Source organism: Podarcis gaigeae (assembly GCF_964106915.1).
Source record: "Podarcis gaigeae genome assembly, chromosome: 7".
Lineage (NCBI taxonomy): Eukaryota > Metazoa > Chordata > Lepidosauria > Squamata > Lacertidae > Podarcis > Podarcis gaigeae.
This window is the reverse complement of record NC_139683.1, coordinates 40254735-40282305: the sequence shown is the minus strand read 5'-3', so window position 1 is coordinate 40282305 and position 27571 is coordinate 40254735. Positions and strand designations below refer to the sequence as shown.

General features: G+C 42.2%; 1 protein-coding gene across 3 annotated transcripts in view; it reads left to right on the top strand.

Moving 5' to 3' along the window:
* Positions 1-27571, top strand: part of SNTG1 (syntrophin gamma 1) — a 231328-nt gene that overhangs the window by 63480 nt on the left and 140277 nt on the right. For 2 of the 3 annotated variants that reach the window (XM_083747840.1, XM_083747839.1), the window contains exon 3: positions 20622-20754. The exons of the other annotated variant lie outside the window; for it this stretch is intronic. The gene's annotated coding sequence lies outside the window, so the exon portion shown is untranslated. The remainder of the gene's footprint in view (positions 1-20621; positions 20755-27571) is intronic. 3 annotated transcript variants of the gene reach the window in all.

Genomic DNA, 27571 nt, shown 5'->3' with positions numbered 1-27571 from the left:
CTGGGAAGGCTCCCTCACAGAGGGAAGCATTCACCACCCCGCAGAGCCCATCGCCCAGCCCTTCCCGGCTCGCTTTTATCAGCCAGGATGGGCAAGGATCAAGGAGACAGGTGGTCGGTTTCGCTCGTCCAAGCAGCCTGTCCACATCCTCGGAGGTAACAGATTGGAATTGATCCCATGTAACAGGACCAGACAGAACTCTAGCACTCTCCCGCCCTGGCCCTGCTCCCACAGTGGAGTCTACCTCCTTCTGAATCTGAGCGATTTTATCTGCAAAAAACTTTGCAAAAGCATTGCAGGAGATCTTGGGGTCCCTACCAGGCCCCGGTGGTACAGGTGGTTCTGATAGATTGCGAACCACCTGAAAAAGTCTCCTGCTGCTGTTTTCTGCAGATGCAATGGAGGCGGCGAAGAAGGCCCTCTTCGCCGTTGCCATTGCCACTTGGTAGGCTCGACGTTGAGCTCTAACCCGTGTCCGGTCTGATTCAGAATGAGTTTTCCGCCACCGGCGCTCTAGCCGTCTCAACGATTGTTTCATCACCCTCAGCTCCGGGGAAAACCACGGGGCTGTCCGGGCTCCATGCAATCGGAGAGGGCGCTTCGGAGCCAGACAGTCAATAGCCCTGGTTAACTCCGCATTCCAGCGTGCCACCAGGGAATCAGCTGAAAGGCCATCAACTTGGGATAAAGCATCCCCTACCACTCTCTGGAAGCCAATTGTATCCATTAAGTGGCGGGGGCGGACCATCCGAATCGGTCCCACCTCCCTGCGGAGGGGAAGGGTTGCGGAGAAGTCCAGTTGCACCAGGAAGTGATCTGACCATGGCACTTCTTTTGTTTCGCTTTTAGTTAATGTCAGATCACCAACATCCGTAGAGGTAAACACCAAGTCTAAGGCATGTCCGTGGCTATGAGTTGGGCCAGACTTATTCAGGGACAGCCCCATGGAGGCCATGCTTTCCACGAAGTCCCGAGCGGCCCCTTGTAAGGTCGTGTCGGCATGGATGTTAAAATCCCCCAGGACAACCAAGCTAGGTGTCTCCAGGAGCATATCTGCCACGACCTGAAGCAGCTCGGGCAGGGAATCCTTGGTGCAGCGGGGAGGTCGGTACACCAGTAGGAATCCTGTACTGCCCCTATTGCCCAACTTCCAGAACATGCACTCAGAAAACTGGGTCTTCCCAATAGGACGCCTGGTGCAGACTAATGACTTCCTAAAAATCACTGCAACCCCCCCTCCCCGCCCACATGACCTGGGCTGCTGTGCGTAAGAGAAACCTGGTGGGCAAGCAGCGGCAAGGACAGGCCCATCTGCTTCATCCAACCAGGTCTCTGTCACACATGCCAGATCAAATCCTCCATCCACAATCAGGTCGTGGATGGCAGTGGTTTTATTCATCATTGACCTGGCATTGCACAGCAACACTTTCAGGTCATGTGGGTTTCCCTTGCTGATTACTGTATCCTTCTGGTCAGGACCAGACCTGGAGGCAGGGATAGTCCTCAAACAACGACTAAACCTGCCTCCTCGGTAATAACATGGACTGGTCTTAGCATAACTCCTCCTCCTGCCCGTGATCACTGAGATCGGGTGTCCCAATACATCTCCCCCTGTGGAACCTGCCCCACCCAATCTATTGGCTGAGGCCCACTCCCAGGCAGCCATGACCCTTCCCCTTAAAAGGCAAAATACAAACTATATAATAATTTAACAGAATAATAATAATAATAAAACAAAACAGAACAGAACAAAACAAAACAAAGCAAGAAACAATAGCCCTGACTAAATGCTTATCCCACCCCAAGCAAAAATAAAATAATGAAATAATATAATATTATAAAAAACAACAACCACCATTTAAAGTGCTGCAAATTAAATGCGATTAAAACATTTTAATCAAGCTCAGCTTAATCAAGCAGTTCACCAAGGCTCTGGACAAGGATGGTGACTGCTTCACTTACTTGTGCCAGGCTTTTCCAGGATTGACCATGGAGAAGTTGAAAGCTGGCATCTGTGACGGTCCTCAAATCTGTCAGCTCATCAGAGATCCAGAGTTCGGAAAGTCAATGAACGAAGTGGAACTGGAAGCGTGGAAGGCATTCGTTCTGGTAGTGAAGAACTTTCTTGGCAACAATAAGGCCAGAAACTACACAGAACTTGTCAACAACATGCTGACTACTTTCAGAAACCTGGGCTGCAACATGAGCATCAAGATGCACTACCTATTTTCACATATGGACCGGTTTCCTGAGAACCTGGGTTCAATGAGTGACGAGCAGGGGGAGAGATTCCATCAGGACATGAAAGAGATGGAGACCAGGTATTGGGGTCGCTGGGATGCAGTCATGATGGCTGACTACTGTTGGACTCTGAAGAGAAACCTCCCTGCCGCTGAGCATTCCAGGAGTTCCAAGAAATGGAAGTTCAAGCCCTGAAGTTTGAAAAATGGTGAAGCAACATGCAATTTATGTGTACTTACCTTTATCAATGCCCACCATTCAGTTTACATTAAACCTTACCTGATGGAGAGAAACGGATGCCATTTCCTGATTCAGCAGTGCAAAAATACCGCAAATCAGTTGTAGAAATCTAGACAACATTCAAAAAGTAAACAATTGTTGCCCAGTGTGATCTATAAATACTAGGAGAAACAAATGAATACTATATCTGATCACCTGCATTGAACACCCTTCTCAGTATTGCTTCGGAAATTTCATGTCAATTTCTGAGGTTCAGAACAGAAAAATCTAGCAGTTGCAATCTCAGTCATGCAGAATAGTCCATTATGCAACTGAAGAGCCTTAAAGGAGACATTGCGGAGTAGTTTAAAGCCAACAGAACTATAGGGAGTTGACCTACTAATGGTACTCCCTGTGCAGAGCTAGCTCTGTAAACTTGAACAGGTTGTAAATCTGCTTCCCTGGCTCACACATGGAATGTTCTAGTGAAGGGGTTGAACTCAAGGGCAAGTTTTGTATTCTTTATCAACTTGCAATGTTGTTTAGGGTAGACACTATTTCAGGCATAGGCAAACTTGGTCCTCCATATGTTTTGGGACTACAATTCCCACCATCTCTGAACACTGGTCCTGTTAGCTAGGAATCATGGGAGTTGTAGTCCCAAAACATCTGGAGGCCCGAGTTTGCTTATGTCTGCATCATTTCATACTTGGAAAACCATATGCATTGTGATAACGATGGATGGATAATAAGTTCAACTGATGTGAATCATTCAAGACTTCCAAAACTACACACAGAGATATTTTACTGCAGAATAGTAATGTGTGATGTGTTTTCTTAGAGTCCTTTGTTCTATAGTAGCCCATTCTCAGCTGGTAAGAGGATACTGATTCATTTTTAGTACACAGTAGGCATCCATACTACTGTGGTGTGATGTGAAATTTGGCAAGCACAGGCATAACAATGAGATTGTTTAGTAAGCTGGCATTATGCAAAAGCAGTGCCTGCTATGAAACTGCCTTATTTTCCATGCATAGATTATTACAGGTATCACTTTAATAAGTTTAAAAAGCATGATCATTATATAAATACTGAGTAGTAGGGCTTTGGAGTTCAATTCAGATGCCACTAAAGCAAGGGTAAGGTAGCTGAACTATGATCTAGTGTCAAACAAAAGTACAAACTATAGTTTAAAGTGGGTTTGCTAGCCACAGTTTGAGCTAGCTGTGGTTTGGTGTGATATTTGAATCGTGAAACCATAGTTATAGCTATTGCTCAACCTCTAGGGCTTGCAGTGCTAGGCAGAAGAAAAATAAAAGCAAACAAATAACTCTAAACCAAGGTTTGCCTGTACATCTGGAAGCTCAAACTGTGCTTTGAATTCTGGATTCTGGATGGTGCACAAACCAATCCTATGAGTTGTTTTCATCCATGCAGAAAAAAACAAAAGTTATCAGACCGAGTTATGGATGAGTTTACATTGGATTGTGAATATAAGATGAACTGTGTCTCACTAATAAGGATAGTATTTAAAATGTGTTGCAGTTGAGAGAAATTGGGTATGTACTGTAGCAATGTGGGAAAGGGCCTTCTTGGTATCAGGATGAGCAATGAAGCTTGTATGGAGGAGGATTACATGTGCAGTTCAGTAATTGTATAGGCCTTATTTGCACTACTGCGGAATATGCAGGCACAAAGGTGATATGGTCCACAAGTTTGTGTGACTAGTGAGTGTGATCCCGCTACCTATCTGCCATATTCACTGGGGTGTGTGTGTGAGTGGACAGAGCTGAAATGATATATTGATCAGGACAAAGGTGATACCCTTAGTATCATTCATGCCTTCTGTTAATCTGCTGTTGGCAGCAAGTTGTAAGAATGTGCTTTGTTCTCGACTTATTTCTGTTAGGCTGATTTCTTCCCATTTGGCAAACTTCTGCATTCTGGCAGGAGTCAGACCCCTTCAAAAACACTATGAATTATTGTTTCTTTGCCATAATTTCACAGAAATTGTTGCCCAGACAATGGGTAAGATGTTTTTATGCATTCCACCTTTCTGGCCTCTCCTCTCTCTCTTACGAGAATCTCTCTGCTCTGCTTTGACTGTGGTTTTGTGTTACATCAGCATTAGTGGCAACCACAGTTAATGCTAATGAATTTCCCTCTTTACTGTGGAAGCAGCATCAAATCCTGCCCCAAAATCTTGGTTGAGAAGGAATCCTGCTTAAGGGTAGCAGGGGAAATTGGAGCCCAGAGGATGGGGGAACCAAGTGCAATATTTCTGCTCCCAGTCTTCTATTGTGCAACCTGCTTTTAAAATTTATACGTTTGCTTTTAACTACTGTTGGATTTGCTTATTTGCTTGTTTTGTTCTATTGTGCATTTGTTTGTTTGTTTATATGCTGTGACCAATTTTGTGTAAACTCCATTGAATACTTGCAGAGAGAGGCTGGGTATAAACTCAAGATGTTGCCCAGTAGTAATATTCTTAAGTCCCATCTGCACAACACAGTTAAAGCATATTTATATTACTTTAAACAGTCATGGCTTCATGTAAAGATTCCGGGGAACTTTAATTTGCTAAGGGTGCCAAGAGTTGTCAGGGCACCCCTATTTCTGTCACAGAGCTGCAATTCCCAGAGTTCCCTGTGACTGATAAACCACTCTAAGATTAGCTGTCTGAGGGGAATTAGGGTTTCCTAATCATTCTCAGCACCTTTAACAGTTCCTAAGATTCCTTGGATGAAACCATTACTACTTAAAATGGCATGATACTGCTTTAAATGTGTAGTGCAGGTGGGGCCTTAGTTTTAGTTCTGTGGTTGTTAAAGCTGATACAGTACATATATTTTATGCAACAGATGTTGCTTGTCAGCCCTGTGCTTTGTAGGGGGATACTCTGTATAACCACAGGATGAAGTTAAACCCACTGATTTGGATGGCTTTAAAGGGGGATTTGATCATTTCATGGAGTTTAAGGCTATCAGTGGTTACTAGTCATGAAGATTGTATTACCTCTAGTATCAGAGGCAGTGTTCCTTTGATGGGGAACATGAGTAGGGAGAATTCTGTTGGTGGGCTTCTGCCACTCTGTAAACATGCTGCTGGGTCTTGGTCTGATGCAGCAGAACTCTGGTTTGTTTGGTTTGTTTTATTTAATTTATTTATCAAAATGGGTTTCATGCCTGATTGTAGTAAAACTTCTATGTGGTTTATATGGTACAACATTCTTAACATAGGCAGGAGAAACAAAAAAAATTCCTTCCAGTAGCACCTTAAAGACCAACTAAGTCAGTTCTTGGTATGAGCTTTCGTGTGCATGCACACTTCTTCAGATACTTCTTCAGGTATCTGAAGAAGTGTGCATGCACACGAAAGCTCATACCAAGAACTAACTTAAAGGTAAAGGTAAAGGTACCCCTGCCCGTAGGGGCCAGTCTTGCCAGACTCTGGGGTTGTGCGCCCATCTCACTCAAGAGGCCAGGGGCCAGCGCTGTCCGGAGACACTTCCGGGTCACGTGGCCAGCATGACATCGCTGCTCTGGCGAGCCAGAGCCGCACACGGAAACGCCGTTTACCTTCCCGCTGGTAAGCGGTCCCTATTTATCTACTTGCACCCGGAGGTGCTTTCGAACTGCTAGGTTGGCAGGCGCTGGGACCGAGCAGCGGGAGCGCACCCCGCCGCAGGGATTCGAACCGCCGACCTTTCGATCGGCAAGTCCTAGGCGCTGAGGCTTTAACCCACAGTGCCACCTGCGTCCCAAGAACTAACTTAGTTGGTCTTTAAGGTGCTACTGGAAGGAATTTTTTTTGTTTTGACTATGGCGGACCAACACGGCTACCTATCTGTAATAGGCAGGAGAGTATGTGTCTATCTTCTGTTTCCACAGTGTCCTGACATACCTGTGTTTACTGAAAGAGATCTGAAGAACAAGCAGCACACACTCATCTGACCTTAGGAAAACATCAAGCGCCAGCTATTTAAATTAACTGTTTGGAAGGGATTACACATGTGCCTAATAGCACTGCTGAACTGTTTATCAGTTTCTGAAATTCTGGTAAAAAAACCACAACCCATTGCTGAATGTCTCCTGCGGGGTGTGGGTGCGTGCGCGCGCACTGTGCAATAGGTTTTTCTTACTTTAGAAAATAACTTTGCAACAGTCCCCAAGGGTGTACAGCAACTGGCATCTAATAAACTCCTTGTAACATTTTCTCTCCGCAAAACAAAATGCTAGGAATAAAAGGTTTTGAAAATCCTTTGGTGCTTATTTTAGTGTCTTTTGCCAGTGTGTGTCAGGATTACTAACAATACAAATAAAATATGCATTTGAGGGGTAGCCAGCATGGTGCCCCCTGAATGTCTTTGGACTGCATCTCCCAACAGGCATAGCAAATGGCTGGGGATGAGAGTTGCAGTCCTGCAGTATCTGGAGGGCAGCAAGTTGGCTTTCCCTGAATGTAATCAGACTTGAATACATCACTGAAATGGTAAATACTTGCCTGGGAGTAAAGTAAAGTCTATTGAACTCAGTGGGTCTTATTTCTGAATAAGCATGCTTGGGATTGCACTATAACAGTAGTAGATTGTCAGTAAGACTATACAGTATATTACAACACAGTGGACTTAGTTTTCCTCTTCCTACCAATAGTACATTGTCATCCCTCAGAACCAGTGAATTGTGCCAGAAAAACTTCTTTCCTGCCCTTTCTGTACAGTTTGTCCCTAGTCCTCATGCTATCCCTTTCTTTTCAACTGTTAGAATATTTGTGAATATTATGAGATCACATTATCTTCCACTAAGCACCTGGATGCTACTCAGTCCTATGAACTAAGATATTGCTGCACTAAACCTTTTCTAAGAGTAGTTTCATAAGGAGCTAAGATGATTATTGTTACAATAATAAAGAAACCTTGCCATTCTTGATCAGCATCTGCCCACTGAGGCTCTGGGAAAGTTAGAGTGGGGGAAACTCTCCCAAATGACCAACTGACCACTTTATCAGCCTCAGCTGGTCACGGGGGATGTCAGGATGAGGCAGGAAATTTGAAATTGAATGGGCCAATTGTGGCCAACCTTAAAGGTAAAGGTGGTGATCAGACCTGGGAACACCTGGCTTCAGTCAGGTCTGCGGTCAATCCATTTAAACCAACCGTGCTTGGAAACAGCAGCTCAGTCAGTCATTGGATGTCCCACCTACCCTTGACCCTGCCTGAAAGTAAACAGGCAGTGCATAAGCAAGACCTTGCCATGGAACTAATCTGTCACCATACTCAGGGCCAGGGAGGAATTTGCCTGCAGACTAGGGGCGCCTCACCTTTATTGCTGTTCCAGGACAGTCCACTCTGCTCTGTCAATAAATTCTTCACCTTGCCCAGTAGCTTGAAGTGTGGATAGGTGGACCTCCAGTTGCTGTACCTTCTCTTCCAGCAAGCCAACAAACTTGCACTTGCTGTAGGTGTAGTTTTGCACATTTTCAGGCAGGAAGACAAAACATGGTACAGGTGTTGCAGGCCACTGCAGCAGCTCCCTCACCATCTCTTGGTCCTATGTACACTGTGAGACAGCACTCTGGACACCCCCAACCCCCCCCCCAACAACACACCCTTGCAAATGCCCCTGTTTACAGGTCCTGGTCATGAGCTCCCAGAGGTTGTAATCAGCGGAGCATACCTTCACTTCTTTTAGGGTGCCAGAAACCACCTGTTCCTGCAGTGAGACACTTGCCACTCACAAGCCCGCCTCACCAGTCTCCTCCAGCTAACCATAATAAGCCACGATAGGGAAGGATTGAGAGAGCAACTGATCAGTTAAACTGCTGAGTTACAGGACTTTCCTGAGGTCAAGAAAGCACTTTCACTGTTGGATTCTGGCCAAGGTATGGTAAAGCATTGTTTAACATTGTTTCAATAGTTTCCTTGGAGGTTTACCATTCAAAAGAAAAAAAACACGAAAAGACAGAGCAAGAATTTATCTGCTGCACTCTACAAATGTCCCTGAATGGGGGAAACTGTCCACCCCACCCCCTGTTCAAATGTAATAGCCCTGCTCTTGACCACTGAAATATTTGGAACTAGTTCCTGCTTTTATGTTTTGATCACCTTTGGTTTCCTGAAGAAATTTAGATAAGATTACTCTGATAGTAAATACTAACTTGACCTTTGTCAATATTTCAAAGGCAGAAGAGGACATTTGAAAAGTCATGCTTGTAGCCCTCTAAGACAGCAGTTCTACGAACACTTATATAACAGAACGTCCCAGTGAAATCAGTGGGGCTTTACTTTTGAGGAAGCTTGCGTAGGATCCGGCTGCAAGCGATTTAACAGGAAGCAGGATTATTGTAATGTACATTTCAAGATTCACAGCATGCATCTTTCCACACACATTTTCCTTTTGTGTAGTGGTTCTGTTTCCTTCACTAAACTTTAGGCATGGGTTATTTTTAAGTCATACCTAGGAGAAGCCATGGCAACCGTGGTCAGAATAACCTGAAGTGCATTTTGATGCCACATGCCAATGCACATGTATGCCAAGGACACATTTTATTTTGTACATTCTATCTACCTTTTTATTTTTATGCTCATGCTTAATTTGGAAAAATAATATTTTTCTCTCCCTTTTTCTCCACATTCTTTTTCTATTATTTTATTATTATTATTAATTGGGCTGGATTCAACTATCTGGTACCAGTAGCAGAAGCCCACACAAAAGACTTCTGCTAGCTCAATGCAGCTCTCCTCATCCTCCTGCAGCCCTCCCCCCCCCCAATTTTTTGGCTGGGGTGTATATGTCAGAAGATCCCCAGAACAGCACACGGGCAAGCAGAAATGCTTGTGCTGTTTTTTAAAAAAATATTTGATGTTTTATTATGTTTATATATATGCTGTAAGCCACCTAGAGTGGCTGGGGAAACTTAGCCAAATGGGTGGGATATAAATAATAAAATTATCAAAATTATTATTATTATCACTGCTAGGCTGTAGTCCAAGCACAGTTATCTGGGAGTCAGCCCTATTCAATTTATTAGGATTTGCTTCTGAGTAGACTTAGTTGGGATTGCACTGTTACTTACTACTTCAAATGAAAACAGTGATGAAATGAGTTGAGAAATCTGTCTGTGTGAGCAAATTTGCAATATAGAAATGTATTTCAAATGTGTTTTATATGATGATTTTGAAACTGGCAGCTGACAAACTGGGAAGTTTTATTGGACGTATCACCTTTAGTCATAGATTTTAAATGGAGAATTCATTCTCAACACCTTTGTGAGACGTGGGTTGAAAGTGAGCTGGAAAACAGTGACTTGCCCAGTGCTACTCTTCAAGTGTGTTGCCTTCAAGCCTAGTCTTCTTTCATGTGTGCCATGCTGACACCAGCAAAGTCACCCTTGTTAGCCCATTTCTTATGCCACCATGCAGTCATGAAAAGGAGTTGGAAATATTAAACCAGGGCCACAGCTGAAATTCCTATCATTTCTTTTGGAGTCAAGCAATACTCCAAAGGCCACAGGCTCCCCATCCTCTATCAATGCATGAAAGTGCTGGATGCATCAGAATTGCTGCTTTGCAAATACAGTGGTACCTCGCAAGACGAAATTAATTCGTTCTGCGAGTTTCTTCGTCTTGCGGATTTTTCGTCTTGCGAAGCACGGATGCACCCTGGTATTAACGGTTTTAAGAAAAAGGAAACAAACTCGCAAGACGTTTCGTCTTGCGAAACAAGCCCATAGGGAAAATCGTCTTGCGAAGCAACTCAAAAAATGAAAAACTCTTTCGTCTTGCGAGTTTTTCGTCTTCCGAGGTATTCGTCTTGTGAGGTACCACTGTAGAGTGGAACCTTGAGTTGTGGACGTAAACCGTGATGGAGGCACGTCCGCAACTTGCAGCATTCATAACCTGCAGCGCCACACTTGCCCAAACTTGTGACTCGATTTGGTGCTTCTGCGCATGCGTGAACAGCAAAACCTGGAAGCAACCATTTCCGGTACTTCCGGGTTTCCTGCAGTCTGCAACCTGAAAATACGTAACCCGAATCTTTTGTAACCTGAGGTACCACTGTAGCTTGAGCTCCAAAACAAGAGGAAACCCACAGCAAATGGTAATCTTACAATTTGCAGTGAAGGACGTAGGCTTTATACAAGGTGACAGGAGCTCAACATTAGCTCCTCAGCAGAACAAGATTCACCTGCCTCCTTGCTCTCCTCTGGATGATTCCACCGTATTGGATTAAACCAACCCATTCATAGGGGTTACATATATGTACTCAGCAGGCTCTTAACTTAGATTGCAAAGACTGACCTGGGGCTGAGGCATATTGAACTCTGTGCAACTTAACTCAGTCAAAACTCATAGGTTTGAACTGTTAGCTATTACTTCTCAGGGCTGCTTTTTGCAGTTATCATATTTTCACTTTCTTCTTTCTGATCAGCATTTCACAAGTTTTGTGAAATCTGCTTCTTTTAAGTCTATTTTTCCCATCTCATTCTTGTTGTGGTTATTGATCTATTCAGTCTTCCTTATCACTCCTTGTGTGTCCTTGGGTTTTGATTCTCTGCTCTTGCTTCTTTCACAGCAGCTCTTTCCTCTCCTCCTCCTGATGATTTTGCCCCTCCTCCACAGCCTGTTCATCCCTCACTTTCCCACCTTCATACTCTCCAACAGTTTATGTTAGAGAAACAGAGCAACCTTCACAAAAAACTTGCTGCTGGCATGACTTTATGCACTGTAAATTCACGCTTGTTTCATTTCTGGGCTCTTTCATATGCAAAACAGGCTTATCTTTCATGGGTTTTTCTTCATCTAATCCTTGGGGTATTTTTTTTCTCTAATTCCCATTCCCATTTTTTTCCAATTTCTGCTACTCCTTTTCAGTCTTCCTTTCTCCTCATGAATTTGCCTTCTTGGTAAGATAGAATCTATCAGTAATACAATTATGACTCCCTTATCACCTTCTGTTCCTTTATTTTGTCTCTTATGCTCCCTCTGGCTTAATTTCCTTCATTTTACTATGTTATCTTTAGAGATTTAATACCTCCTCCACCATTTAAACCTATTTGCCTCCTCCCCCCCCCCATACCTCCTACCTTTCTTCCTCTTCCTCTGCTCTTTATTTTTTCCTCATTTACTTTATAGATTCCTTTTTCTTCCAGTCTTGCTATATTCCTCCCACATTTTTTGCAAACATTACGCTACCACCGTTGTTGACGTTGTTGATCAATATGGGTGATACGGGCCTCTGAAGGGTTCCCCAACTGCATTCCCTGACAAAGGAACAACAGGCCTCTAGTTGTCTGGAACTGCTACAGCATGGTGCCCCAAGCCCTGTCACTTGTCCAGAAGGTTGGTTAATGATATCAAAAGCTGCTGACAGGTCCAGGAGAATAAATAGTGCCACCCATCCCCCCCCCCTGCAGCCAGGATGGATGCAAACAATTTTATCCTCAAGGAACCTAGCAAAATATCACAGCAGGCTACGGGGTGAGCAAAACTTACACTCAGCTTAGTACTAGAATGCAGCAGCAGCAGCAGCAGCAACAACAACAATGACAACAACAAACAACCACCACCACCACCACCCAGCTGGAAAACTGAGGATGAAAGAGAAATAAACATTTTTAATTTCTTTAACCACCATGCAATAGGTCTTCAAACAGAGTCTAAAGAGTCAGATTTGTCAGATTTCTTGAGAATTCTTCTGCTTGCGCTAAATCGTCATCCATTCAGACTCAGGTCACCACTGAACCATCGTGCTTAGACCATTATGTACTGTAAAAGGGGAGTAGCTATAATACACAGTAGCTCTTGCGTGAATGCAAAGTTAAAATTGTATGTAGCTGTTTTTAAGAAGGAAGAAACCTTTTGGCAAGAGCAGTTACTTTGAATACACTGTTAAACAGTACCACCAACCCAGTTCAACCAGAAGTAAATCCCACTATGCTCAATAGGACTTTATCCCAAGTAATTGTGCAAAGGGCTGCAGCCTAAGGGTTTGTTTTTTAAATGTTTTTTTTTTTAGTTCAATGGAGTTGCTTTTTCAGGAGTATGGTGAAATCTTTAAAACACAGAGACCATTATTTAGAAAGATAGAGAGACCTTTGTCATCAGCTGAAACCAAATATTTGTGGACTTGTAATGAAAATAATGAAATATGATATTTAAAATCTGTTTATTTTAAGACTGAAACATAGCCTTATATATTATTCATTTTACAAAAATCTCTTCCAGCAGTCAAGCGGGTTAGCATTATATAGATTGCTTGAGCTTGACTTTTCCAATAACCTAGAAGTGAGAATGGAGGAAAAACCTGACTGATTTCTCATTTGAAGGAGAACCTACTTAATCCACACTTTGCGTTATGCAAATCAAAACAAACACCCCTTCAAAATTAGCATTTCTCTGAATTTTGCAGTGCAATTCTCCAATCAAGTATTGTGTACAAAAGTGCATATACTAGAGTGATGTCAACATAATGAATATATTAATAAAAAGGACAAAAAAATGTATTATATCAGGAGAAACTGCTTTGAGAAATGTGTATAAGATTCCTGTATTTTTGCAGGGTAGAAATATTATGAAACTCACAGTTGCCAAGGTAATAAGGGAGGAGAGAAATTTGTAGCAGAGACTCAGTAGTTCAATTCCTGCAACCACTGGTTCTCCTATGTGTATGGGTTAAGAATGTCCAAGGTTTGCAAGAAATATTTGCAAGAAACAATACAGTTCCATTGTTAGTTGTAACGTATAGTTCTATTGTTAGTGGTGTTTTTGGAGACTTGCATGCCTTGGTAATTAGGCTCCCTGTGGAATTTGACATAATAGGAGAATGTTTTGAGTTTATAAACCTATTAATCTAGCACATTTTTACTGCTATTAATATTATAGCAGATCTGGTTGATGGTCTTTTAAAACGTTGAATAATTTTAAATCGGCATTACTCCAGCCTTACACTCAGCACTCATCCTGCCTGACTGGTCCTTGATTATCTCCAGTGCAATGAGGTTTGAAAAACCTTCTTAGCTAATTCCTACATCCATTTTAAAAACCAATGTCAAATTGTATTATAATGCTTCTGCTCACTCATTTATTCACCAGGTTCCACTATTGTTCCTACTACTGAGATAGATCACTTGTTGCCATCTAGTCCTTTGTATGCTTTACACCCAAAACATTCACTACCTCATATATGGATTTTTACCCCCCCCCCCTTTGGGATGGTCATGGCAGTGATTGCTTGGACTAGCAAGGATTGAAGATGGAGTTGTTATTAAACCAAGCTTGAATGTGCCACGAGACCCAGTGTAGAGGAATGGTGTTCTGGACTTTTCTAGGTTCTTTAAAGAATCTGGGTAAGCCTACTGCCCCTCCAACAATTTCCCCAAGCCACTTCCTTTTCTAGAATATGCTGTCAAAATCTGCCCCCCAATTGGATTCACCTCAAGATACAGAGCTACCTTGGGTTACAGATGCTTCAGGTTATAGACTCCACTAACCCAGAAATAGTACCTTGGGTTAAGAACTTTGCTTCAGGATGAGAACAGAAATCGCACACTGGCAGCACGGCGGCAGCGGGAGGCCCTATTAGCTAAAGTGGTACCTCAGTTTAGGAACAGTTTCAGGTTAAGAACGGACCTCCAGAACGAATTAAGTTCTTAACCTGAGGTACCACTATATTAGGGACGCGGGTGGTGCTGTGGGTTAAACCACAGAGCCTAGGACTTACCGATCAGAAGGTCGGTGGTTCGAATCCCCATGATGGGGTGAGCTCCCGTTGCTTGGTCCCTGCTCCTGCCAACCTAGGAGTTTGAAAGCACATCAAAGTGCAAGTAGATAAATAGGTACCACTCTGGCAGGAAGGTAAACAGTGTTTCCGTGCGCTGCTCCAGTTCGCCAGAAGCGGCTTAGTCATGCTGGCCACATGACCCGGAAGCTGTATGCCAGCTCCCTCGGCCAATAAAGCGAGATGAGCGCCGCAACCCTAGAGTCGGTCACGACTGGACCTAATGGTCAGGGGTCCCTTTACCTTTTTACCACTGTACTATTATCAAAGCAATTCATGCCCTTGATGGATAACACAATAAACATTTGTTGTATCAAGTAGTAAAAGGGATTTAAAGTGCCTACAGAGTTGGCAAGGCATGTGCGTGAAAATCATAAGAAAGTACACACAGTGAAAATGACGCATGCATCTTTAACAACATCCAAGCAAAAGATCATTTGTGTAAAAAGTGATTGTGTCCTTGAATGTCATGATTTTATTTTAATCATGTCTGAACTTGGAACGTGGATTAAATAATGAGATTGGGTTTAGAGATCTGTGAGCCTTTTTGCTAGACTTGACATCTTCTTCTTTTTTAACTTGATCATACTGTAGTACACATTGGCAAGGTTTCTGAGTTTTGCATTTTTATTTTTGGTTTCCTATTAATTCTGTGTTTGGCAGATTGTTTTGCCACTAAAATAGTTTCTAAAGGCAAAAATCACACTGGATTTAATTGTGATTGTCTACATTAAAAATGCAATGAAACAGTATACCCATTTTAACATTAGGTAGTCAGTTTGGGTTTCTGCTGCAGCAAATGACAAGTCTCTGCCTGAAGGCTTGCAGTTTTTAATAGATAATATATATGGAGGAATGATGGAAAGACTATGCAGTTTCATAAGAATGGACTCTCAAAATAACAAATAAATGGAAATGCTTATTGGCATTTTAAAAATAAATCAGATAAATACTTGTTGAGTAGAAAAGGAAGCAAATAAAAGTCTTAAGGGAAGGAACAGAAGTGTGATGGATAGCAGGGGATAGATAATTCAAGGCATGAGGAGAAGCAAGTGAGAATGGACAAAAATAAGTATTGGGAAGGGAAATTCAGCCGTCTGTACATGCCTGCTTGAGTTAGTCCCACTGAACTCAGTGGGGCTTTCTTTTGAGTAGAAATGCATAGGACTGTGCTGTGAATTTGTGATTTGATTTAGAACATCCATTGGGGCTAGGGATACTACCTTTGGCCAGGCCACTCCATATTTGCATCACCTATACAATCTCCACCAATGTAGAGCTTTCTCCCTTGCAAGATTTAACGTAATGCCATCTGCAATCCTGCAAAGGTATTGTCCTTGTGGTATAAAACAGGTCAAAATTATTGTACATGTTTTATTCTACTGCCCCTTTTATGCAAAAATCCGTGATGAATATTTGAACACCATGCTGAAAGAAAGCTTAAATTGCTCAGACTTCTCTGGGGTTGACTCTCTACTGCAGGCATGACTTCACAGAGAATGTAGCAAATTTATGAGAGATACCATGAAGCTATGTCGCTAGAAGTTGCTGACATTGTAGATTTGCCTTGTTCTGGTGTATGCAATGTTCTTTCTCTGTTTTTCAGCTGTGCAGTTTGTGTTCATATTATACAGTGGTACATTGGTTCTCTAATGGTTTGGCTCCCAAACAAATCAGCTCCCGAATGCTGCATACCCAGAAATAAGTGTCCCGGATTGCGAGCATTTTTTGGAAGCCCAATGTCTGACCCAGCTTCTGTGGCTTTTGATTGAGTACAGTAAGCTCCTGCAGCCAATCGGAAGCCATGCCTTGGTTTTCGAACGCTTTTGGGAGTCAAACAGACACTCAGAATGGATTAACTTTGAGAACCAAGGTACCACTGTATTGTCTACAAACAATAAAATTGATTGATTGATGTTGCTACAAGACTCAAGAGGCACTTTTTAACATTATGCCTTTATTAGTTTTATCTTAAAGATTGTTCTTTTATTAACAGACTCCAGTTTTATGCTTTAACTTATATACTCTTTTATTCTCTGTATGCCAATGAAGACTGATTATACTTGTAGTAAATAGTAAAACATTTCATTTGGGTGTAGTGTTGCAGTCTCAAACCTGCCCATGACCTTTGGCAGTTACAGCTGACCAGGACTCCAATGGGAATGCAATGCTTTGTGCACACTGTGACCTCATATGCCCTGCTTCCACATGTAGACTGAACAATGTGATAATGTAATCTCTTCTGATGATCAACACAGAGTATTAAAACAGATGGTCTAATAATTGCACTGGAAGCAGACAGGAGACCCAGCCCTGATTGGTTTCTTATATCTACAATTTCTCTTCTGGACTCCAGTTCCTCCTGTTGTCATGTCTCCCTGTGATTATGACCTAGCACATTGCTTGATCATGTCCTCATCCTTTATCACTATGTCAAAGCTGCATTTTGAATAAGTTGATATCTACATGGTTGAGGTAAAAAAATTTTTATCCAACCACATGGCTGGGAATGATTAAATGCGACCCAACTGTGGAACTGGTCCCTACTAGGATGGGAAATGCCCATTCAGTGGGAAAGACCCACACAATTGAGTCACTTAAGTGTTATCTCCCATTAGTGCTGGAGCTGTGTATTGGAAAGGAGTTCTCCTATGGTTAAGCTAACATTTAAGAAGCCTCTAAATGAAGAGTACATAGATTCTTGTATTGAATAATAAGAATGAATGTATAAGGAAGAAAAAAAGGTTGATCTGAATTTTCAGGTTTTTTAAAAAATTTTAAACAACCTCTTTTAACTGGTACAGGGAGAGGAGCAAAGGGGATTTCAATAAGTGATGTAAAGGAGGGGAGAGGAGGGATGGTTTCCTCTTGCCATGAAAAAGGGAAAGCAGAAACCAAAAGCAACAAAGAACAATATCTGGGTAAAAGTCAAAGCATAAAAACTACAAAGCATACAGCAAATGAGAGGATTGATGGGATTATTGAAAGAAGCTCAAGGCACTCCAGAAATGTGGTGTAAATGGAGCAAAAGGAGATAATGAACATCAAATAGCTAAGCACAGAACATCTTTCTTAAAGGCTTTTGGGGGCCAGTTGGTGTTAGAGGAATGATAGGCCCTTTTGGAGCTGCATGTGGGAAATCGCCAAGGATTGAAGCTGCTATATTATACTATAAAGTAAGGAATGCAAGTTCTCCTTCTTCTTTTGGTGAGGGAAAGTAAATAAAGGCTGATTTTAATGAAATATTATTTTAACTTTTTGGATTGGTTTTGTTCATTTGCAAATTTCCTCAGGCCAAGCAACAAAATATGGATAATATATTGGCATGTGTACAAAGGCGACACAGGATTGCTGGAAAACACTACAAAGCAGTGCAGAAATAGTAAAATTGTGCTTATCTAAACCAGTGCATAAATGATACATGAAGCCATGATGCACAATATAGACAGATTGCAATATGTGGTCCGTTTTTAAATTTTCCAACATTGTGTTACACAAGCGGAAATAAGTACTGAATAAGTTTCTTCATTTATCCCTAGCATTCCAAAAACATCCCAGTTGTTCTTAAATAAATTATTAGAACTTCACACCAAATTGTCCAATAAGAATTTTAGTTACTGCAAAGTTGTCCTACTACAAATGATGCTAGAATGAAGGATAGCTGGAGATGGTACAAGGCCAAAGTGAAAACAAGTCATGTTTGCCTATCATTATAAGAGGCTTTATTTTGCTACCCTTAGGGCCAATTCACACATGGATATACTTCCCTTTATTACACAGGGTTGCAATTCAGAGACTCCAGTGTGCTCTTTACAAGGAAGCATTCTAGCTTCCCCCTTCAAGAGGTAGGCTTCACACTCTCCAAAATTACCCCTGGAGGCAAGCCTGAAGGTGCAAATGGCTGTTGTCTGAAGGAATTGCTGCCCATTTCTTGATGCATAAGTGGAGTCGGTTTCTATTACCGCACAGCAGTGGGGTTAGATCTCACCCACAGTACACAGTGGCATGCTGTTGAAAACATAACTTTTCACCACTGAAAAGTGTTGTGCTTGAGGTGATTCCTAGTGATAATGAAATCTCAGTTTGTAGCTTCAAGGAGGTTTCCTCTTCCATATTTTAATTATGAAATGTATCAAGAATGCCTTAACGGCTGCTGAAGTCTAGGCGGCGATGTTAAGTGTTCATACAAAGGGAAACGAATTCAGTAAAATCAGTGCAGTAGAAACTGGATTCTAAAAGAATTATTTAAAACCAGAGAAATGAACTTCATGTGCTAATAGCTGTCTTGGCCTTCAGTGCCAGATGATGAACTTCAACTCCCAGCTCTGTTTTTGCCAAAGCCTTTAATGTGTAAATCAGATCAGTACACAGGGAAGGCACAGGTGAAAAGGTGCAGGAGGTACAGAGGTATAATAGACACCTGACTAAGCACAAGCTAAGACATTGATCCAACAATCAATGCACTCCCTGCACATTTTCTTTTTGAAGAGTGGAGCGGTCATAGCACCTCCCTATTCCTCCTCAGGCTCTCACCATCCTCTCCATGGCATCTCCATGGTACTCGTGACACTAGCAGTTTTATGATTATTTTCGAGGCACTTTAGAACCATTTCTTGGAAGAATTTTTTAAAAGCTCCTTTCTGCTTGTTGATGCATACTTCTTATAATGGCAATTCAGATGCACTGGAAAATTTCTAGTATTGAAAGAGAATACCATATTTTTTGCTTTATAAGACTCACTTTTTCCCTAATAAAAAGTAAGGGGAAATGCTCCGAGGTGGCTTTCGCCTCTGGAAGCTAAGGCCCGAAAAAGACCCAATATGGAGGCCAAATGGCCAAAATATTGGGAAATATTAGAAAAAGATGGAGACAATTGGAAATTGCAGAGTTTGGAGAAAATGAAGGATAAAGTGCGAGACTGGTTACATTACGCTCAGATTAAAGAAGTTTTTAAAAATGACAGAAAGTTAGGGTTCCAGGTGGAGAAATCGAAGTTGGAAAGAGAATTGTTAGAACCAAAGACTAAGGTACTATCTAGAATGTATAACTTGCTGTTAAAATGGAATACACAAGACGAAATGGTTAAATCGGCTATGATAAAGTGGGCACAGGACAATGGGCATAACATTATGTTTGAGGACTGGGAAAGGTTGTGGACCACTGGGCTGAACTTCACCGCATGTAATGCTCTGAAGGAAAATGTAATGAAAATGATATATAGGTGGTACATGACCCCAGTTAAACTTGCCAAAATATACCATTCGTCTGATAATAAATGTTGGAAATGTAAGGAAAATGAAGGAACATTCTTTCATCTCTGGTGGACTTGCCCTAAAGTGAAGGCCTTCTGGGAAATGATATATAATGAGTTGAAAAAGGTATTTAAGTATACCTTCACTAAGAAACCAGAGGCCTTCCTTCTCGGTATTGTCGGCCAGAAGGTGTTAAAGAAGGACTGAACATTTTTTCTGTATGCAACAACGGCAGCAAGGATACTCATCGCTAAGAACTGGAAAACGCAAGATCTACCCACACTGGAAGAGTGGCAGATGCAGCTGATGGACTATATGCAACTGGCCGAGATGACTGGCAGAATCCGAGACCTGGGAGAAGAGAGGATCGAGGAAGACTGGAAGAAATTTAAGACGTATTTACAAAAACATTGTAATTTGGTTGAATGTTAAGAAGGATGCTAGATTATAAATAATCGGCCACCACTAAATTAGATTTGAATTTGATGATAAGTGAGATTAAAGAAAACACAAACCTTTTGGAGAATTGCTAGATTGTATTTAAATGAGTGGATATAAGATTGTAAACAAGTTGATAATTTGCTTGGAAAAACTTTTTAACGATGTAAGTGGGAGCGGGAGACGTGAGGGAGTCCAAAGAAGTGATGAAACCACGTTTTGATATAAGTAATGTTGTTTATTATTTGTGCATTTGTATCAAAAAACTTTAATAAATATTTATTTTTTTAAAAAAGTAAGGGGAAATGTGTGTGCGTATTATGGAATGAATGCAGGCTGCGCAGCTATCACAGAAGCCAGAACAGCAAGAGGCATTGCTGCTTTTGCTGCGCAGTGATCCCTCTTGTTGTTCTGGCTTCTGAGATTCAGAATATTTTTTTTCTTGTTTTCCTCCTCCAAAAACTAGGTGCGCCTTATGGTCTGGTGCGTCTTATAGAGCAAAAAATGCGGTATGTGATGGAAAAAATACGTGTGGCCATTATTTAGTTGCAAAGCAAAATACTATATTTGTCCCATATACTGTCTGCCAATTCCCCTGGTTTTTCTGCAGTCTTTGTTCTAGGATGCATGCCTCTGATTAAGCACACTAGAACTGTTTCAGGCTCTGACTTTACTGTCTTCCTTCTGTTCACAGTGGCAATTAAAGTCGGCCGTGACATTTTGGGTATCGGCAAGGGGAGCCTTGGTTTCTGCGACTGGAAGTAGAGTCTTTTCAATGTCACTACTCGCCCTTGGAACTCTCTTCTCTTCATCCAAGGAAGTGTTTAGTGAGTTATATTGATTTTTCTCCTAATGTCTACTGATTTGATTGATGTTTAACCGGCCTCATTTTCATGTTGTTATTATTTTTTGAAAAATGCATCTTATTGCTGTTTTATTGTTCTATACATTTTTTTACTTGTGCATTGAGCATTATTTGGTCAAAAGACAAGGTTGATATTTAACCAATAAATTATAACAAAATGCTCAGTCACAATTTGGAATAGGCATTCATTTGTCACTAGAGATGTGAAAGAAGCAGTGTTGGGGTTTTAGTGAACTTGTACAAATTCAGAGGGAGATCAACCCCTTGTGGATTTTTAGCTGGCATATTTTGGGGATTTGCCTGGTATCTTCCATCACCATGTAGCTCTTTAGACCAAACTGCAACTACAACAATTTTTTAAAAAGAAAATCAATACTTACTTGCTTGAATTCTTCTTTGCTGTATTTATGCCTTTTCTTTTATGGATGCCAGTTGGATTCTTGGAAATATCACTGGTCTCAAGCTGCTGCAGGCTTGAGTCATCGATAGAACTGTGGAGAGTCTTGGGAGAATGTGTATATGTGTGTGGCTCTGTGTGCATGAGCACTGCAACAACAATGCAAAGCTTATGGTGTGGCCTTTGGAATTCATTTAATTTTAAGAAGCCTTAGGGAGATAACTGCTTCCTGAATAAGCTCCAGCAGGTACCATTACGTTCTGAGCAACTGTGCTAACCAGCCAGTCAAGATTCACAGTTTATTCCCACTCCCACACAATTAATCCTGAAATAAAGACTTGCACTGAAAGAAAGAGCAGGAAATCTAAAATAAAATCTAAATTAAACACTGATAAAGATGAATGAGTGGTATGTGTAATCCCTAGCTGATAACAACCCAGAAGCAGTATTCCATGGAAATTGTCCAAGTGATACAATGCTGTACAGAAATAAAATAAAGAATAGGAATAGTTATTCTACTCCTTCTCCCTTCACATTTTTTTACACAAATAACAGGATCACAGAATTTTTGAATTGCAAGAGATCCCAAGGTCATCTAGTCCAACCCCTGCAATGCAGGAATCTCAGCTAAAGTATCCATGACAGATGGCCATCCAACCTCTGCTTGAAAACCTCTGGTGAAAGAAGGCCCTCCACCTTCTGAAGTAGTCCATTCTATAGTCAAACAGCTCTTGCCACCATAAAGTTCTTCCTAATGTTTAGTTGTAATCTCCTTTCTTGTAATGTTGGTTCAGGTCTTACCCTGTGGAGCAGCAAAAAACAAGCTTGTTCCATCTTCCATGTGACAACCCTTCAGATATTTGAAGATGACACTTTTATTTCCAGTCATTAGCATGTGGTAGTTACTTAATACACTATGATAATTGTACTTGGTGCAAACGAAATGCACAAATACAAGACATTTACTTAAATAAGGTGTGCTTATTTAAGTAAATGCTTTCATTTGCTCATACCTAATCTCCTGAGTACCAAATGCCAGTAGATAACAGCATGCTGATTAAACACAAAAGGTCTGATTTAGGGGCAAATTTGTATAATAGACCTGAGATGTGTTTGAGATTATTATTTTATCAGCAACTTCCCCCAGCACATTCTCCAACTGCTGCTAAGTAAACTTGCATACCTAGGCAGTTCTCTTGCATAAATGATGCTATAGTTTTCTATAAATCCCATAGATTTATGACTAATGTTTCAAACAAAACATACAGATTTCCAATGTTCAGAGGTCAGATTTTTTCTTAAAAATGAACAAACATATGGCTTATTAAATTAATCTCCCCCAAGTTCTTAAATAAAAGCAGTGGTTGAAAACATGTCTGTTGGTAGCGAACTATAGTCACATCTTTTCACAGCACACATGCAAAGAAAAACGGAAGTTTTCAAACAAATATTATTGTTTCTCTGGAGAGGTTAGAGAGGATTCAAGAAGGCTAATCAACGCACAACTCCCTCCTCCCCAAAAAAGTTGCTTTCATATTTCTAGTGGAGAACCAGTATGAATTCATAGAGAGGGTGTTAACTCTCATCTGATGCTTAACTGACATTTTAACATAGCCTTCAAAGAAATAAAAATATCTTACATACTTTTAATAGCTTTGTAAACTTCAGAGTCTCAAAAGGCAGTGGCAGAGGAAGGTGGGTGTGGTCCGTCCCGGGTGCCATCCCTGAGGGGGGTGACATTGCCGTGCCGTCGCCCCCATGCCTCTGCTCGCCGTTTGCGGCACCCCCCCTGAGACACTGCTCGTGGCACCCCCTGGGGGGCACTTGCCCCACCCCTGTAGGCCGCTCGCCCTAGCCCCCAGGTCTATGCCGCTCCGGCTACCGGAGCACCTAGCTCTGCCTCTGTCGGAAGGAAGGGAATGCCACAGACTCCTGTAGTTATCCAATTTACACTCTGATCTTTTGCTAACTTTGAAATATATTAGGTAAATATATGCTGTTGGCATCCATCTGTCTTATGCATCTTTGGGGGCAAAGTCAAACCATTGGAGAGTTACAGCACCAGCTGTGGCTGTATGGGAGAGACATATGGAGACATATGGGAGAGACATGTTTTATTGAAGGTTTTGCTGCTAAAGGTGCACCACGGCATTCTTTCTCTCTGCACTTTTCCCAGCAGCCCTTCATCCTCTGGTCACTGCTATGGATCCATGACCTGTCTCTCTGTCACTAGACACTGATAATCTGCAAGGGATTTCTATGCAATGAGGTTAATGTTGCCAGCCTTCATGTCATGTTTGCAATTCTGGGCTGCATCAATAGGAGTATAGCATCTAGATCAAGGGAAGTAATAGTGCCACTGTATTCTGCTCTGGTCAGACCTCACCTGGAGTACTGTGTCCAGTTCTGGGCACCACAGTTCAAGAAGGACACTGACAAACTGGAACGTGTCCAGAGGAGGGCAACCAAAATGGTCAAAGGCCTGGAAACGATGCCTTATGAGGAACGGCTAAAGGAGCTGGGCATGTTTAGCCTGGAGAAGAGGAGGTTAAGGGGTGATATGATAGCCATGTTCAAATATATAAAAGGATGTCACATAGAGGAGGGAGAAAGGTTGTTTTCTGCTGCTCCAGAGAAGCGGACACGGAGCAATGGTTCCAAACTACAAGAAAGAAGATTCCACCTAAACATTAGGAGGAACTTCCTGACAGTAAGAGCTATTCGACAGTGGAATTTGCTGCCAAGGAGTGTGGTGGAGTCTCCTTCTTTGGAGGTCTTTAAGCAGAGGCTTGACGACCATATGTCAGGAGTACTCTGATGGCGTTTCCTGCTTGGCAGGGGGTTGGACTCGATGGCCCTTGTGGTCTCTTCCAACTCTATGATTCTATGATTCTATGATTCTATGATCTTTGTAAAACACAGGTGGTCTTCTCAACAGGCCTAGTGCCTGAAGTCAGCTCTGTGTAGAGCACATCCTTGAGGATCCTGCCATCTTGCATTCTATGTACAGACCAAAACAGTGTAGATGATACTGAGACAGAAGTGTGAATATGCTGGGGATGTGGGCTTAGGGAGAGCACATATTTGTTTGGTCAAATCTCTGTCCTACCATGTGGTGCCCAAAATCTTTCTGACACAGCACATATGTAAAGCATTAAGGTATTGCTCCTGGCAGATGTAAGTTGCCCATGACTCATTTTCATAAAACAGAGTGCTCAACGCGCAGACCTTCATCTTGGTATTGGTCATTTGCATCCCATTCTGCCATACTCTTTTGGAGAGGCAAGCCATTGCCATAGTTGCCTTGCTAATATGCTTGTCCAGCTCAGCATCAATGGAAAGTTTACTGGTTATTGTGTGACCGCAGCTCCATGCTGACAGCTTCTAGGGGCCACAGGTGAGTGTTGGGTGGGTACCAACGGTGGATGAACTACTTTCAAGGGAGTATGACATATCCCCATCAGAGGTACTGCTCCTCTCCAAACACACCATACTAGTATAACATAGGAAAAAGACTGCCTTTGTGAACCCCTGGAAAGCTGTTGTCAATCAGTCAGCAGAGTGTTGGCACTTACCTGACCTCCCATCATAGGCAATGCTGTGACTTCCCAGGAAGGAGAGGTAGCAGCAAGGTCAGCAGGGCACAAATCCACCGGCAGAGCCAAACTGGTGTTCTCACACCAGCACACTGACCTTTCTACTGCCTCCCTCCCTCCCTCCCAGGAATCCACAGTGATGGGGATGGGAAGTCAGGTAAGTGCTGATGCCTCACAGACCACTATTGCAGTCTGTGGAGAAAGTACAGTGGTACCTTGGGTTACAGATGCTTTGGGTTACAGACTCTTCAGGTTACTCCGCTAACCCAGAAATAGTATCTCGGGTTAAGAACTTTGCTTCAGCATGAGAACACAAATCACATGGCAGCAGCACGGCGGCAGTGGGAGGCCACATTAGGTAAAGGTTAAGAACAGTTTCAGCTTAAGAATAGACCTCCAGAACGAATTAAGTTCTTAAACCCAAGGTACCACTGTACTGAGGTAGATGGACCAATGTTCTGACTCAGTATAAGGCAGGTTCCTTGTGTTCCTCAAACCCACCTGTGTGAAGTGCTTGTTGTCACAACAGCCTGCCAGTCGTGAAGCCAAAGCTACATTCCATCCAAACCAACGTCTTGTCTGTGCAGAGTGCTAATGGCTGGCCTTCATGGTGGTCACAAAGCTACTACTTTACTTGCTCAGGCTTCATGCAGGCATAGTTTCTGATTGCTTGTGGAAAGCCCTTGGGAGAAGGTGACTTAAACAGCTGTAAGGAGGTGGGGACTTTCAGTCTCGCAACTGATCCATGGGGCAAGACCTACTGGGGATACGCTGCTGTTCTCATACATGCTGGCACTCATACAGATCTGTGAAGACTGTGTTTTTGCTAACTCTGAACAGTGTGATTTACAGCCGGCTCACTCGCTGACACCTGTTCCTGCTCTTTGAAGGCTATATTTTGTCTCAGCTCTTTGCCTCTGCTAGCTTTTCTCCTTTCTTCATAGAACCTTTCCACTTTTTAAATTCAGTTTTTATATTTATTCACTTTGTAAGTTTCCCTTCCTCCCAGGGAAGCCCAGGGTGGCATGAAGGTTTAGCTTCCAGTGTAATGCATTCTCAAACCACCCACCACTCTTGCCTTTCTGCATAGTCAGTGCATGAGAAAGTTTTGTTTTCTGTGTCATCCCTGGAGGACTCCCATGGCTTCACAAGATGCTCACAAAGGAGAGAAATATGCTGAGCAAAATCTGCATTTCACCCATATGAGTTCTCTTAAATGACACGGGAAATGATGTGGATTTCATTCTGTTTTCAGATGATCCAGTAACTCACAAACATAATAGCACCACAAATTACTTCTCTGCAGTTGGCACCTAGCTTACATTCTCCTTACACATCTTTGCTGCCTATTTCATTTCTATATTTCATTAGGGAAAGAACTGTAGCTGTGCAGCAAACATCAGCAGGGTGGATGAATTGTGATTCCTTCTGAGTTATTTAGCAGAAAACGTCTGTTCTAGTATCTCATACCTGGCTACCTTCCTCATAGTCTTTTGAGTCCTTTTGTCTTATCCCCTTTAATGCCTCCTTTGTCAGTTCTGCCAAATGAATGGATCTTTCAGCCTGGTCATTAGAGTCAAGCCCAGATTCTACTTAATGGAGCCAGCTTCATCCCTCTGATCTTTCTCTCAAGCCTCAGTTCTTTCATGTGTTAAAGGAGGATTGTGAAGTGAGCAGGCTAAGAAGCAGGAAATCCTGTTGAGGCTAGGATCAAGCCAGCAGAGTGTCAAGGCCACTGGAAACAAATGACCACATTTAAAAGATTAAACATGGTTCAGATTTCTTTCAGGGTTTTGTAAAAGATGGTGCAGGGCCAGTTCAAGTAAAACAGGAAGTAAGTAAGTAAGCAAGCAAGCCTGTGGCAATGATATTGCAGGTGGACATTTGCTCGGAAGAGAGACTTCTCAGCAGTGAAGCAATATGGGAAAGATGTGGGATGATTTCTAGATGTTATAGACTCAGGGCCAAGCTACATCTTGCACTTGCTTGCGTGTGTGGACTGTTACTGCATATAGGGAGAGGAGAGTTACCCCATTCATCCCAAGCTGTGACCCCCAAAAAGAATCTTCCCCCACTCTTCAGTATGGCTATGAGAGCTTTTTTAAAACAACAACAGCAGTTTTTCTAAACCTTGTAGTTCTGGGCAGATTTTTATCACAATTGCAGTTAGGGAGGAAAGGGAGTAAACCTCCAGTCCCCACTGTGATCTCTAAAACAATCACCACCATCCATTTACCTTTCCTAACTATCATTATCATTATGCATTGAGCATAGCATGGTTTGGCCCTTATTAGTGAATTTTCACCAAGTTTTGAAAGTGATGAATATGTTTAAGTCAGGTCCATTGATTTCAGTAAGTTTACTAGATGGCTAAAACTTAGATGACTACCACTCTAAGTTAATCATACTTGGTCCCATTTGAAATCAGTGTTGCGAGTCGGCCATGACTATTTTAAGTGATTCCAATAGGAACTAAGTGTACCTATGTGACATACAATATTTAATGGCCTTGTTCAGTTGTCGCACTAAACCAGCCTCTTTGCTCCTCCCTGGTCCTTCTGCTGCTTTGCTGCACTGATGATCTAAGCCATGGTTGGCCAGAAAAATGACAAACCACAAACCACAGGAGAAACCTTTGTTAAAGCTTCTGGTTCATGTACAGATAGATAAGCCACCAGCCTGGATGTGGACAATGCTTTAGCACAATTCAGCACCACAGCAGAAGGACAGAGGATGTAATCTCCTCCCTGGAGCCTGCACACTGACATCGTCATACTAAGCCATAG